The 11,312-nt window shown below is 43.0% G+C and overlaps 1 long non-coding RNA gene across 1 annotated transcript in view; it reads left to right on the forward strand.

Moving 5' to 3' along the window:
* LOC123482840 overlaps positions 1-4,410 on the forward strand; it is a 14,742-nt gene extending 10,332 nt beyond the window's left edge. Inside the window, exon 3 of the long non-coding RNA XR_006657947.1 lies at positions 4,008-4,410. This is a non-coding gene — a long non-coding RNA (uncharacterized LOC123482840). The remainder of the gene's footprint in view (positions 1-4,007) is intronic.
* The last annotated feature ends 6,902 nt before the right edge of the window (positions 4,411-11,312 follow it).

Below are 11,312 nucleotides of genomic sequence, written 5' to 3' on the forward strand. Positions count from 1 at the left end.
TCTTAGACCTGTATTGACTCTTTGCCTGTTTGATGGTTCGTCGGAGGTCATAGCGGGATTTCTTATAAGCGTCCGGGTTAGAGTCCCGTTCCTTGAAAGCGGCAGCTCTACCCTTTAGCTCAGTGCGGATGTTTCCTGTAATCCATGGCTTCTGGTTGGGGTATGTACAGTGGGGGAAAAAAGTATTTAGTCAGCCACTAATTGTGCAAGTTCTCCCACTTAAAAAGATGAGTGAGGCCTGTAATTTTCATCATAGGTACACGTCAACTATGACAGACAAAAAGAGGAAAAAAAATCCAGAAAATCACATTGTAGGATTTTTAATGAATTTATTTGCAAATTATGGTGGAAAATAAGTATTTGGTCAATACTTTGTTATATACCCTTTGTTGGCAATGACACAGGTCAAACTTTTTATGTAAGTCTTCACAAGGTTTTCACACACTGTTGCTGGTATTTTGGCCCATTCCTCCATGCATATCTCCTCTAGAGCAGTGATGTTTTGAGGCTGTCGCTGGGCAACACAGACTTTCAACTCCCTCCAAAGATTTTCTATGGGGTTGAGATCTGGAGACTGGCTAGGCCACTCCAGGACCTTGAAATGCTTCTTACGAAGCCACTCCTTCGTTGCCCGGGCGGTGTGTTTGGGATCATTGTCATGCTGGAAGACCCAGCCACGTTTCATCTTCAATGCCCTTGCTGATGGAAGGAGGTTTTCACTCAAAATCTCACGATACATGGCCCCATTCATTCTTTCCTTTACGGATCAGTCGTCCTGGTCCCTTTGCAGAAAAACAGTCCCAAAGCATGATGTTTCCATCCCCATGCTTCACAGTAGGTATGGTGTTCTTTGGATGCAACTCAGCATTCTTTGTCCTCCAAACACGACGAGTTGAGTTTTTACCAAAAAGTTCTATTTTGGTTTCATCTGACCATATGACATTCTCCCAATCCTCTTCTGGATCATCCAAATGCAAATCTAGCAAACTTCAGATGGGCCTGGACATGTACTGGCTTAAGCAGGGGGACACGTCTGGCACTGCAGGATTTGAGTCCCTGGCGGCGTAGTGTGTTACTGATGGTAGGCTTTGTTACTTTGGTCCCAGCTCTCTGCAGGTCATTCACTAGGTCCCCCTGTGTGGTTCTGGGATTTTTGCTCACCGTTCTTGTGATCATTTTGACCCCACGGGGTGAGATGTTGCGTGGAGCCCCAGATCGAGGGAGATTATCAGTGGTCTTGTATGTCTTCCATTTCCTAATAATTGCTCCCACAGTTGATTTCTTCAAACCAAGCTGCTTACCTATTGCATATTCAGTCTTCCCAGCCTGGTGCAGGTCTACCATTTTGTTTCTGGTGTCCTTTGACAGCTCTTTGGTCTTGGCCATAGTGGACTGTTTGAGGTTTTGGACAGGTGTCTTTTATACTGATAACAAGTTCAAACAGGTGCCATTAATACAGGTAATGAGTGGAGGACAGAGGAGCCTCTTAAAGAAGAAGTTACAGGTCTGTGAGAGCCAGAAATCTTGCTTGTTTGTAGGTGACCAAATACTTATTTTCCACCATAATTTGCAAATAAATTCATAAAAAATCCTACAATGTGATTTTCTGGATTTTTTTCCCTCAATTTGTCTGTCATAGTTGACATGTACCTTTGATGCAAATTACAGGCCTCTCTCATCTTTTTAAGTGGGAGAACTTGCACAATTGGTGGCTGACTAATACTTTTTTTCCCCACTGTACGTACGGTCACTGTGGGGACGACATCATCGATGCACTTATTGATGAAGCCAGTGACTGATGTGGTGTACTCCTCAATGCTGTCTGAAGAATCCCGGAACATGTTCCAGTCTGTGCTAGCAAAACAGTCCTGTAGCTTAGCATCTGCGTCATCTGACCACTTTTTTATTAACCGAATCACTGGTGCTTCCTGCTTCAGTTTTTGCTTATAAGCAGGAATCAGGAGGATAGAGTTATGGTCAGATTTGCCAAATGGAGGGCGAGAGAGAGCTTTGTATGCGTCTCTGTGTGTGGAGTAAAGGTGGTCTAGAGTTTTTTTCCCTCTGGTTGCACATTTAACATGCTGGTAGAAATTAGGTAGAACGGATTTAAGTTTCCCTGCATTAAAGTCCCCGGCCACTAGGAGCGCTGCATCTGGATGAGCGTTTTCCTGTTGATTAATGGCCTTGTACAACTCATTCAGTGCAATCTTAATGCCAGCATTGGTTTGTGGTGGTAAATAGACAGCTATGAAAAATATAGATGAAAACTCTCTTGGTAAATAGTGTGGTCTACAGCTTATCATAAGATACTCTACCTCAGGCGAGCAAAACCTCGAGACTTCCTTAGTATTTGATTTTGTGCACCAGCTGTTGTTTACAAATATACAAAGACCGCCACCCCTTGTCTTACCAGAGTCAGCCGTTCTATCCTGCCGATGTAGCGTATAGCCTGCTAGCTGAATGTTATCATTGTTGTCGTTCAGCCACGACTCCGTGAAACATAAGATTTTACAGTTTTTAATGTCCCGTTGGTAGGATAACCGTAATCTTAAATCGTCCATTTTATTCTCAAAAGCTTGAACGTTGGCTAATAGGATTGATGGAAGAGGCAGTTTACTCGCTCGCCCGTCGGATCCTTACAAGGCACCGGATCTGCGTCCGCGATATCTCCGTCTCTTCCTCACGCGAATGACGGGGATTTGGGCCTTGTCGGGTGTCTGTATGAAATCCTTCGCGGCCGCCTCGTTGAAGAAAAAATATTCGTCCAATGCGAGGTGAGTAATCGCTGTCCTGATATCCAGAAGCTCTTTTTGGTTATAAGAGACGATGGCAGAAACATTATGTACAAAATAAATTACAAGTAACGCGGAAAAACACACATAATAGTACAATTGGTTAGAGGGCTGTAAAACGGCAGCCATCTTCTCCGGCGCTGTTCTAGCATGGTTGAATTGGTTGAATTGCTGCAAAGAAACCACTACTAAAGGACACCAATAAGAAGAAGAGACTTGCTTGGTCCAAGAAACACGAGCAATGGACATTAGACCGGAAATCTGTCCTTTGGTCAGATTCTTGGTTCTAACCGCCATGTCTTTGTGAGACGCAGAGCAGGTGAACGAATGATCTCCGCATGTGTGGTTCCCTCTGTGAAGCATGGAGGAGGAGGTGTTATGGTGTGGGGGTGCGTTGCTGGTGACACTGTCTGTGATTTTTTAGAATTCAAGGCACACATAACCAGCATGGCTACCACAGCATTCTGCAGCGATACGCTATCCCATCTGGTTTGCGCTTAGTGGGACTATCATTTGTTTTTCAACAGGACAATGACCTAACACACCTCCAGGCTGTGTAAGGGCTATTTGACCAAGAAGGAGAGTGATGGAGTTTTGCATCAGATGACCTGGCCTCCACAATCACCCAACCTCAACCCAATTGAGATGGTTTAGGATCGCAAAAGAGAGAGAGCGAGAGAGCGAGAGAGAGAGAGAGAGAGAGAGAGAGAGAGAGAGAGAGAGAGAGAGAGAGAGAGAGAGAGAGAGAGAGAGAGAGAGAGAGAGAGAGAGAGAGATTCACACGCCACCAGCTGTGTCTGTTTGAGGTTTTACAGACCAAGATCTCCCCCCTTTGTTGACTGCTGCAGCAGGGGCTATTTTAGTCTGTAAGGGAACGTACCTATTCTGTATGATGTACATTCAGAGTTCTAAACACTTAAAACACCAGTAAAACACCTGGTTGAATCAGTCATAATAACTGGGCTGCATGTTGGGGTGTATAAATGTATCTAACTACACATTAAACACTGAGACCTGTTGGGGTGTATAAATGTATCTAACTAAACATTAAACACTGAGACCTGTTGGGGTGAATACATGTATCTAACTACACATTAAACACTGAGACCTGTTGGGGTGAATAAATGTTCCAGTGATGTTGGAGGTCTTCACTGCAGTAGACTGGATCATCTCCTCTGTCCCTCACTCATCTCTCTCTCCTCCCTCTGTACCTAGTGACCCTGTTCATCAGAACGTCATGGTGGGTGGAAAAAGATGCTCTCTTCAGCTGCGGTGAATAACCACAACCCTGTCAGTCCATCTCTTTACTTCTCTTGTCGCTTCTCTTCTCTCTCCCTACTTCCCTTTTCACACCAACGCACTTATCTTTAGACTCTTCGGCCTTGACCGCCATCATCATCATCAACAACAGAGACGTGTGAAGTTTCCACAACAAGAGTTAGTTTATCATGAGAACATACAGACACCATTGACTGGAACTATCAACAACAAGAGTTAGTTTATCATGAGAACCTAGAACCAGCTGACAGTATCAGTATTACTACTAACAGAAGGAACGTTGTAGTGTTATGTCCATGATGAATGTTGTAACTGCTTCATTACTACTAACAGAAGGAATGTTGTAGTGTTATGTCCATGCTGAATGTTGTAACGGCTTCAATGTGTTTTGTATTCTAATTGTTTATGTAAAATTGGAAATTGTATTTTTTTATTTTGTGTGTTTAGCTTGAGCAACACCAGTGAATGGGTGCCAACTTGCCAAATAAAGCTTCCTCGACCTAGTGGTTCTATGTGTTGTATCCTGATATGTCCACTAGATGGCAGTGCTGTGTTGTATAATGAAATGTCCACAAAAGTAAATGTAATTGCTAAAATATACATAAGAATCAAAAGTAAAAGTATAAATCATTTTAAATTCCTTATATAAATGAAACCAAAGGGCATCATTTTCTTGTTGGTTTAATTTTACGGCTAGCCAGGGGCATGCTCCAACACTCAGACATAATTTACAAATGAAACATGTGTTTAGTGAGTCTGCCAGATCAGAGGCAGTAGGGATGACCAGGGATGTTCTCTTGGTAAGTGTGTGGATTAGACCATTTTCCTGTCCTGCTAAGCATTCAAAATGTAACGAGTACTTTTGGGTGTCAGGAAAAATGTATTGAGTAAAAAGTACATAATTTTCTCAATAGATGTAGTGAAGTAAAAGTAAAAGTTGTCAAAAATATAAATAGTAAAGTAAAGTTCAGATACCCCAAAAAACTACTTAAGTAGTACTTTAAAGTATTAATACTTAAGTATTTTACACCACTGCTGATTTGTCCACTAGATGGCAGTGCGTCATGTGTTGTATCGTGATTTGTCCACTCACTAGATGGCAGTGCTCCATATGTTGTATCCTGATTTGTCCACTAGATGGCAGTGCTCCATGTGTTGTATCATGATTTGTCCACTAGATGGCGGTGCTCCATTTGTTTTATCCTGATTTGTCCACTAGATGGCAGAGCTCCATGTGTTGTATCCTGATCGGTCAATTTTTACTTAAGTACTGCTGATTTGTCCACTAGATGGCAGTGCGTCATGTGTTGTATCGTGATTTGTCCACTAGATGGCGGTGCTCCATGTGTTGTATCCTGATTTGTCCACTAGATGGCAGTGCTCCATGTGTTGTAATAATGTACGCTGTGATACGTCTATTATAAAAATCAAATCAAATCAAATTTTATTTGCCACATGCGCCGAATACAACAGGTGTAGATATTACAGTGAAATGCCTACTTACAAGCCCATAACCAACAATGCAGTTTAAGAAAAAAAAAAAAGCTAATATTTAAAGAGCAGCAGTAAAATAAAATAACAGTAGGGAGGCTATATACAGGGGGGTACCGGTACAGAGTCAATGTGCGGGGGCACCGGCTAGTCGAGGTAGTTGAAGTAATATGTACATGTGGGTAGAGTTAAAGTGACTATGCATAAATAATAAACAGAGTAGCAGCAGCGTAAAAGAGGGGGTTGGGGTGGGGGGGCAATGCAAATAGTCTGGGTAGCCATGATTAGCTGTTCAGGAGTCTTTTGGCTTGGGGGTAGAAGCTGTTGAGAAGTCTTTTGGACCTAGACTTGGCGCTCCAGTACCGCTTGCCGTGCGGTAGCAGAGAGAACAGTCTATGACCAGGTTGGCTGGAGTCTTTGATAATTTTTAGGGCCTTCCTCTGACACCGCCTGGTATAGAGGTCCTGGATGGCAGGCAGCTTGGTCCCAGTGATGTATTGGGCCGTACGCACTACCCTCTGTAGTGCCTTGCGGTCGGAGGCCGAGCAGTTGCCATACCAGGCAGTGATGCAACCAGTCAGGATGCTCTCGATGGTGCAGCTGTAGAATGTTTTGAGGATCTGAGGACCCATGCCAAATCTTTTCAGTCTCCTGAGGGGGAATAGGCTTTGTCACGACTGTCCTGGTGTGTTTGGACCATGATAGTTTGTTGGTGATGTGGACACCAAGGAACTTGAAGCTCTCAACCTGTTCCACTACAGCCCTGTCGATGAGAATGGGGGTGTGCTCAGTCTTCTTTTTTTTCCTGTAGTCCACAAACATCTCCTTTGTCTTAATCACGTTGAGGGAGAGGCTGTTATCCTGGCACCACACGGCCAGGTCTCTGACCTCCTCCCTATAGGCTGTCTCATAATTGTCGGAGATCAGGCCTACCACTGTTGTGTCGTCGGCAAACTTGATGATGGTGTAGGAGTCGTGCCTGGCCATGCAGTCATGGGTGAACAGGGAGTACAGGAGGGCCCTGAGCACGCAGCCCTGAGGGGCCCCTGTGTTGAGGATCAGCGTGGCATATGTGTTGTTACCTACACTTACCACCTGGTGGCGGCCCATCAGGAAGTCCAGGATCCAGTTGCAGAGGGAGGTGTTTAGTCCCAGGGTCCTTAGCTTAGTGATGAGCTTTGAGGGCACTATGGTGTTGAATGCTGAGCTGTAGTCAATGAATAGCATTCTCACGTAGGTGTTCCTCTTGTCCAGGTGGGAAAGGGCAGTGTGGAGTGCAATAGAGATTGCATCATCTGTGGATCTGTTGGGGCGGTATGCAAATTGGAGTGGGTCTAGGGTTTCTGGGATGATGGTGTTGATGTGAGCCATGACCAGCATTTCAAAGCACTTCATGGCTACCGACGTTAGTGCTACAGGTCGGTAGTCATTTAGGCAGGTTATCTTAGTGTCCTTGGGCACAGGGACTATGGTGGTCTGCTTGAAACATGTTGGTATTACAGACTCAGTCAGGGACATGTTGAAAATGTCAGTGAAGACACTTGCCAGTTGGTCAGCGCATGATCGGAGAACACGTCCTGGTATTCCATCTGGCCCTGCGGCCTTGTGAATGTCGACCTGCTTAAAAGTCTTACTCACATCGGCTACAGAGAGCTTGATCACATAGTCATCCGGAACAGCTGATGCTCTCTTGCATGCTTCAGTGTTGCTTGCCTCGAAGCGAGCGTAGAAGTGGTTTAGCTCGTCTAGTAGGCTTGTGTCACTGGGCAGCTCGCGGCTGTGCTTCCCTTTGTAGTCTGTAATAGTTTTCAAGCCCTGCCACATTCGACGAGCGTCAGAGCCAGTGTAGTACGATTAAATCTTAATCCTGTATTGACTCTTTGCCTGTTTGATGCCTCGTCGGAGGGCATAGCAGGATTTCTTATAAGCGTCCAGGTTAGAGTCCCGCTCCTTGAAGGCGGCAGCTCTACCCTTTAGCTCAGTGCGGATGTTGCCTGTAATCCATGTTTTCTGGTTGGGGTATGTATAGTCACTGTGGGGATGATGTCATCGATACACTTATTGATGAAGCCTGTGACTAATGTGGTGCACTCCTCAATGATATCGGAAGAATCCCGGAACATATTCCAGTCTGTGCTAGCAAAACCGTCCTGTAGCTTAGCATCTGCATCATCAGACCCCTTCCTTATTAACCGAGTCACTGGTGCTTCCTGCTTTAGTACGCTCTCCGTAGCCGATGTGAGCAAGAAAGAAAACAGGTAAAAAAATAATCCAATTTTTTGTTCATTTTCTTTAGCTAAAATGTTGGGGCCCCACCTGACGGGTCGCTAGTAGGCGATGTTGCTAAGCTAAGTAACTAAGTTACTAAGTAATGATGCTAAGCTCATGCGCAGAAACACGTCATCGGGTCTAACGGTTGTCTCGTGTCGAACTGCACATGTGCAGGGCGACAAATCAAAGGCACTCTTTCGTTATAACTTTTTTGGAACGAAAATGAAAACGTGTCAGAAAATGTGTCAGTTTGTCCCTTTCAAGAGTTTGAAGTAATAACATGTTCAAATATTTAAGACATTAGCTCAAATCTAGGTTGTGCCTTTAGATTTCTTGAAAATGAACAACTAAGGAAGAATCTTTCACTTCTCTCGGTGACTTCTCTAACCCCAAACTCCGGCCTGGTCTGCTTGGTCTGTTTCGCAATTATTCCCCGAAGTCTCGCGATATTGCGCCTCTGGGTTTAGAAATGTCTGGTGCGTATTAGCACCATCTGAGAAGGTTTGAATCCTAAGCAACCTGCCTACACATTGTTTGAAGTACAATAGACCAACATCGCTACTGTAGTAGGTCAAAGCTGTGTGCTTGAAAACCTTAGTAGAGCATGGGTGTAGAAGGCATTGTCACGAATTCCGCCGAGACTGCTCCTCCTCCTTGCTCGGGCAGGCTTCGGCGTTCGTCGTCCCCGGAGTACTAGCTACTACCGCTTGATGTTCTCGATGTTTGTTTGGTTTTGTCTTGTTGGTGCACCTGTTTCGTCTTATGTATTGATTATGTCACCTATAAGTTTCCCTTTGGTTTTGTTTGCAGTTGTGTGTGTTTGTCCGCCTGTCCATCGGTGTCTTGTTCTATTATTGTTAATGGTGTATTTTACGCACTGTTTGCGTAACCGCTCGCCTCCTGTGTTCGAGGCCCTTCATGTTGGTATTTTCGCTGAAGTCTAGTAAAGTCGTTTTGACTGAGCCTCTGTGTCCTGCGCCTGACTCCAACACCGCATCCACATCAGCTTGTGACAGGCATTGTGGTGCTCGTGTGAATTTCCTTTATTTTTCGGCTACTTCTTAAAACAGTGTTTTTTGTTTGTAATTCGATACAGTGCCTTCATACCCCTTAACTTATTCCACATGTTGTTGTGTTACAGCCTGAATTCAAAATGTATTAAATATATGTTTTTCTCACCCATCTACACACAATACCCCACACTGACAAAGTGAAAACATGTTTTTAGAAATGTGTGCAAATTTATTGAAAATGAAATACAGAAATATCTCTTTAACTCAAGTATTCACACCCCTGAGTCAATACATGTTAGAGTAACCTTTGCCAGCGATTACAGCTGTAAGTCTTTCTGTGAGCTTTGCACACCTGGATTGGACAATATTTGTACATTATTCTTAAAGAAATTCTTCCATCTCTGTCAAGTTGGGTGTTGACCATTGCCAGACAGCCATTTCCAAGTCTTGCCATAGATGTTCAAGCCGATTGAAGTCAAAACTGTAATTAGGTCACTCAGGAACATTCAATGTCCTCTTGGTGAGCAACTCCAGTGCATATTTGGCCTTGTGTTTTAGGTTATTGTCCTGCTGAAAGGTGAATTTATCTCCCAGTGTCGACTGAACCAGGATTTTGCCTGTGTTTAGCTCTATTCCGTTTCTTTTATCCTAAAAAACTCCTTAGTCCTTGCCGATGACAAGCATACCCATAACATGATGCAGCCACCAGTTTTACTTTAGTGCCTTGTTGAAAACAGGATGCATGTTTTGGAATATTTGTATTCTACACAGGTTTCCTTATTTTCACTCTATAATTTAGGTTAGTATTGTGGAGTAACTACAATGTTGTTGATCCATCCTCAGTTTTGGCCTCATGGTGAATATCCTGAGCGGTTTCCTTCCTCTCCGGCAACTGAGTTAGGAAGGATCCCTGTATCTTTTTAGTGACTGGGTGTATTGATACACCATCCAAAGTGTAATTAATAACTTCGCCATGCTCAACGGGATATTCAATGTCAGTTTAATTTTTTACCCATCTACCAATAGGTGCCCTTCTTTGCGAGGCATTGGAAAACCTCCCTGGTCTTTGTGGTTGAATTTGTGTTTGAAATGTACTGCTCGACTAAGGGACCTTCCAGGTAATTGTACGTGTGGTTTACAGAGATGAGGCAGTCATTCAAGAATCATGTTAAACACTATTATTGCACACAGAGTGAGTCCATGCATCTTATTTTGCGACTTGTAAAGCACATTTTTACTCCTGAACTTATTTAGGCTTGCCATAACAAAGGGGTTGAATACTTATTGACTCAAGACATTTCAGCTTTTCATTTTTAATTAATTTGTAAAAATTTCTAAAAACATTTACTTTATAGGGTATTGTGTGTAGGCCAGTGACACAAGATATCAATTTAATCCATTTTAAATTCAGGCTGTAACACAACAAAATGTGGAAAAAGTAAAGGGGTGTGAATACTGTCTGAAGGCACTGTAGCCAATCTATCCTATTTAAAAAGGACTGAAGACAGAAACAGATGATTTGGTTCCATTTTAAACACATTTATTCGTGAAACCAAAGTGCTGTAATGTATGTAAATTAAATCAAATAGCGTAGTACACACACAAAAACTTTTTAATGATTAAATCTGTGCTATTGCACAGAAAAACGTGAACAGTCGGGTGCATCGCAAATTCAGAACCGCTGGACAGCAAATTAATAAAGTAAATCACTGATCATTGGGAATTAGATCAGAATGACTGCTAAAGCTTGATCCATAAATGAAGTAATTAAATAGGTAGCCTACAAAACTAAAATGTGACAACTTGAAGAGGACTAGGGCCTATCACTCGCAGCCCACCTCTTCCAATGCATTTTGGAAAGTGTGCATCAAATTCTATTAGATGAAGAGCCGAAATGAGGAGAATATCCTGGCATTTAAACTATACTCGATAAAAAAAAAAATCACATACTATAAAACATTCTATTTCCATACTGAGAATGCGTCAAGAGCGATTGCGTTATTTCAAGTTACTGGTTAATTTCAGTGGCACATCCCCATCTCTAAATGAACAGCTGTTGTCAAAATGAGTATGACATTGGGCATTTAAAGTACAGTGAGGGAAAAAAAGTATTTGATCCCCTGCTGATTTTGTACGTTTGCCCACTGACAAAGAAATGATCAGTCTATAATTTTAATGGTAGGTTTATTTGAACAGTGAGAGACCGAATAACAACAAAAAAATCCAGAAAAACGCATGACAAAAATGTTATAAATTGATTTGCATTTTAATGAGGGAAATAAGTATTTGACCCCTCTGCAAAACATGACTTAGTACTTGGTGGCAAAACCCTTGTTGGCAATCACAGAGGTCAGACGTTTCTTGTAGTTGGCCACCAGGTTTGCACACATCTCAGGAGAGATTTTGTCCCACTCCTCTTTGCAGATCTTCTCCAAGTCATTAAGGTTTCGAGGCTGACATCCGGGCA

Source organism: Coregonus clupeaformis, chromosome 39 (assembly GCF_020615455.1).
Source record: "Coregonus clupeaformis isolate EN_2021a chromosome 39, ASM2061545v1, whole genome shotgun sequence".
Classification (NCBI taxonomy): Eukaryota; Metazoa; Chordata; class Actinopteri; order Salmoniformes; family Salmonidae; genus Coregonus; species Coregonus clupeaformis.